Here is a 4,856-nt window from a genome sequence, read left to right as displayed (position 1 = left end):
CTGCCGGCAGAAAAGGCCCACGGAGACAAAATCAACAGATTGATTAATGCGCTTCTTGTCCAAGGACGGCAGCCACATCATGAAGCACGACACAGATGTGATGTGCAGGGAAAGCAGGTCGCGGGACACGTGGGTGCTTGAGCCAGGGACCCATCCCCCAGCCAGCCCTAGGCAAGCTGCTCCACCTTCAGCAGCTTCTCTCTTTTCTGAGGTGTAAAACAGAGACAGGGACGTCTATCCTGGAGGTTATCAGGCTTAGATAGATCAGGGTATGCGATTGCTGGAACACGAGTGCGTGAGTGCGCTGCTGCGTGTGGCCTAATGGCCTTGGTGGGGACCAAGGCACCAGCCTCGGAGTCCCCCCTGCCCTCCCAGTCCCTTCCTCAGGCGCCGGCTGCACTGTGTTCAGGCCTCTGTGGCATCGTCTCTTCCAAGGGCACGAGGTGGCACTGACCTCCAGAGCCACGTCGCCATCTTACCTGGCTCTGAGTAGAACCTCACAGTTTTTAAGGGGCTTTCAACACATAGTTTCGATTTTTGCTTGCTTAGAGCTCTGAGAAGTCTTCTCAATCAAAACCGGAACCCACCAAGCATCGAGGATAATCCTACAGCGTGTATCTTGGGTGCCCGCTGTGAAACACACCTCGCTGGGTCCCAGAAGCCTGCCAGGAGGAAGGGAGACAGGACTCCTGCCCTCCAGAGGGGAACAGGAAGGTGGAGTGCTCAGGGAGCCAGCAGGGTGGGCAGTGTCCCCGCGCAGAGCTGCGCTTGGCCCACACAGGACTGGGGTTGGGGGCGTGGATTTCTAGCTACATGTTGGTCTCTCACTGTTCCCGCCGTCTCTGGGGATGGCGAGAGCCGTTGGAAAGAGCAGGTAATTCTGCGTATTAAATCACAACCCACCAGGCGCTGGTTGGATGAGAGGGGCTGGTGGTATAATCTCATTCTTTCCATGAAGTGACCATATGGTCACCTTTCCGCTGGAACACGTCCTAGCGCCGAGCTGCTTGGCAGCTGGCGACTTTTTTTGTTCCATATGATTATAAAGTGCTTTTATTTTTTAATTATAAACAAAATCAATGGTAAATCTTTTTATTAGTTGAGGAAGCCAGAAAAGTCTGAAGAAGAACAAAGAAACCCAGCACACTGCAGCCCGAGGAGGGCATCCCGTGCACTCTCAGTTCCCCTCAGCCCTGTCCCCGAGGTGGCGCTTCATTCACATGGATAGCCGGCTCCTCGCGGGTGCTCAGCCTGCACCGGGTGGTGGATCCGGGGGCTCAGCGCGGGGGCACCTCACGGAGAGGGTCCAAGTTGGAGGGAGGATTTGGGTTGGCCAGTCTTCAGGTGATATTCCACCCAGGGAGAGGTTGAAAGCCGAAGGAAAATCCAAGCTGTGTGTGAACACTTTATTATCCTTCCCTAAAGTGATGTTTGGGGCAGGTGCATTTCCTTGTCCCTGCTTTACCAGGGAATAAACTGAGTCACGACCAACCAGGTGCCGTGACACTCATCCACGGGTCGGGGGCCATTCTGTCAAGGTCACACTCACCTGACCTCCCACTCAGATCCAGGGTGGTAAAGGGTTCAGGCACCGCTCCTTGTCAACGTGCTGTCCTCAAAGAGACCCAAACAGGAGTGGTTCAGCTAGAAGCGACTGAGACTTGGAGAGGAGAGTGCACAGTGGACCACGTGGCTGGCGGACTGTGGGTGAGTGCACTGAGCTGGGCGTGCTCTCTCTGAGGGTCCGCAGTGGAGACCCCAGAGCAGTGCAGCTGGACATGGGACCAGCTGGAGTCCAGGGAAACCCCCAATTTCAGGGTGAACAAGAAAATACACGGAAGATGGAAATGTCTTGGATTTTAAGGTTTCTTTGGGTGTTTTTCTTGCTTTTGAGTTTGTGCTTCTGCTAATGGTTTGGTGGGAATTGTTCTTTGGAAGGAACATGGAAAAGTGCTGAGATAATCGTGTCTGGAGACATGAATACGTCTGGCAGAGGAGCACTGGGACAGCGCGTGTGGATGAGGAGCCAGGGTGAGTGGAGGCCAGCGCAGGCCGGGGCGGGCTGTGGGTTCATGTGTGCGCATGTGTGGGATGGATGCCTCCTCCTTAGATCTCTAAGCCCAGAGGCCCCAGATTCTACCTGAGTTCCAGAGAAAAACAATAAATTACAGTTGACAGCGAAACTAGCGTGTGTGTCTTACGGTGCTAATGTGAGCTGCCCTTCCCTCCTGGGGGCCGGGTGTGGGGCCTCCCCGGTGGTTTGGTTGCTGACTCCTTCACTCTCTGATCCTCTGAAACGCAGGACCCGGGCCTAGTGTGGAGGCTGGTATATGATATGACCTTAATTTGTGGCTTCAGTGACGGAGCAAGGGAGTGAATGAAGCTGAACTTAATGCCACCTATTTTATGAAAGTCTCCTCATCACAGGCCTCTATGAAAATCCACCTCACCAGGACTTGATTCCTGACCTTTACACCACTCTTTGCCTTCTCTGACTGTGTTTATTGGGTACTTATTTATTGGGATCTCACTTATTTCTTACACTAACCCCATGACGTTATTATCTATAGGTAAGAAAATAGCCAGGAAAGACAGGCGACGTGGCCAAGATCACGCGGGATGCTGGGAAGTGGCGGGCCGGGATGTGGGTGCCCAGGTACCTGGAGTCCAGAGCTTACAGTGGGTCCCCGCCCCTGGAAGTCCTGCTTGTCCTTCAGGGCCACTGCCACCTGGGCTCCTCGGGAACCTGCTGCTCTCCCCTTCCCTGGGCGCTGGCTCCCCCTCAGGAGCCTGCAGGCCCTGGAGCCAGGGTTCATTTCTCTCTTCCCACTATCTTTCCATGTGGCCACCATCTTGAGAAGGGGTATGGGAAGGGATTTGTTTCCAGGCTGGGCAAGGGAGGCCAGGGCTCTGGGGATTTGTCTGATATTATGCAGCCCCTGTCTGCCAGAGCCAGGGGCAGGACCCACATCCTCCCCAGCAGTGCCAGGCTCCTCCCTGGCGGACGGTGCCTGAGCAAATCCTCTTCTAAACAACTCAGGGCCCATGGTGGAGCTCACGGCCTCCTGGAATGGCCAGGAAGCCTGAGGTTACCTAGACCCATATCCTCCTTTTAGACGTCGGCCTAGAAAAGCAAGGTGACGTACCCAAGGCTGGGAGAGAGCTAAAGACGGGAAACTCCCAGTCAGAGGACCTGGGATTCAGGCCTCGCTGTGGCACTTAGTTTCTGCTGACTAAGGTAAAGCAGTAAAGTGTAAATTATTCACCTTCCAGCCAAGTGACCATAGCTTTCCTGCCGTTGTCCTTGGCCTACATACAAAGTGTCTCTCTGTGGAAACTCCATGTCCTCTGTCTGGCACTGCCTGTGGGTCTATCTCCTGGCCAGTCTATCTCCTGAGGGCCCTCCCAGCCCCACTGCTGCCCCGTCCTCTCGCCAGCCCTCTGCTCCACCTGGGACGCCCAGTCAGCCCATCAGCAGCCGCGCCAGGGCTTGGCCCCCTGCCAGCTGTGTTCTGCAAGCCCAGTGCAGGCCCCTTGCTGCTTCTCAGCCTGAACCAGCGCTGCACGCACTAAAATATTAATGGCTCCCTTTGTGAAGGATAACACTGGGAAGCTTCTTATTGTAAATTAAAATTGTCAGGGAGGCAGAAACCACGACAGAGGAGATAAAGCAAGTTTGCAAAAGTATTTCAGCGGTTAGGACCAAGGAGGGCGCCGTGAGCTCCATCTTGCCCATCAAGATGGTGGGTGCTGGCAGTGGGAGATGCAGTCACCCTCCTGGAGGACTGAGATTCGTGATCTTGGCCACCTCGGGGGGCGTGTGGAAGGTGCATGCCTGGGGTTTTGCCTAGTACCTCCATTCCAGGTAGAGAGGAAGAAGGAGGGCAGCATAGATGGGAAAAGGCAAACTGTTTGGTTCAAGGAAATAGGGGCTTCCTGTGGTTAAAACTGCTGTGACACATCAGGGTCTGGATGGCTGAAGGAAGCCCCGGGGGAGAAACAGCCAGGCTCAGAGGCAGAGAATGTGCTCCCGCCTCTGGGATCCTCCGGTGAAGCCAGCACTGGGCACTCTGTCTATCTGATCCCGACTCTGCCAGCGTCATCTTTGTGTTCCAGGGTCCTGGGCGAATCACAAGGCTGGGCTGGGTTTGCAGAATGAATGAATGACTAATCAGAAAGGGGAGGGGGAGGGAGCAAGACGGACCCTTGCTATTTGCAGCACAGTAATGTTAAAAATTTTATTCCTTTTATGAGGAGGAGAGTACAAAGGGCCAGGGACAGACATATATAGGAGGAAGAGCGTCTCACCTCAGCAGAGGACACCCGTGCTAACCTAGGCAGGAATCCTCAAGACCACCTTTCCCACCCAGACACCCAGGCCCAGTGCAGGAGGCTTGGCCAGCGGCCCCAGGGCTGCAGGCATGTGCCAGCCCCCCCGGGAGTCCTGGGCCTGCCTCTGGCTGCCAGTAACCCCACACTACTTCCATTCCCCAGAGCGACCCGGCCATGCTCATCTCGCCAAGCTCCCAGTCTGAGACCCACTCTCTGACCTTCCTCTTGACATGATTCTGCGGCTCCGTGGCCCCTGCGCGTCCTCATTGTGGTAGACGGACCTTCACCTTTGAGTTGAGGAGGTTCAACTCTGCCCTCACCCCCTCCACACCCCCTTTCACTTGCAGGTCTCCTGGAGCACAGAGACCCTGTGGAGGGGGGTGGAAACACGTCACTTCGAGGCAGAGGCCTGCTTTGTGAAGACCCTGGGTGTCATTCCAACAGACTTAGCTTAGAGCACCTGTGCTACACCCCTCCCCAAGTTCTGCCCACCCGCCCTCTCCCTCCCTCCCTCCCAGGTCACT

Source organism: Callospermophilus lateralis, chromosome 13 (assembly GCF_048772815.1).
Source record: "Callospermophilus lateralis isolate mCalLat2 chromosome 13, mCalLat2.hap1, whole genome shotgun sequence".
In the NCBI taxonomy this organism is placed as follows: domain Eukaryota; kingdom Metazoa; phylum Chordata; class Mammalia; order Rodentia; family Sciuridae; genus Callospermophilus; species Callospermophilus lateralis.
The sequence above is the reverse complement of the archived record's forward strand: the minus strand, read 5'-3'. Positions refer to the sequence as shown.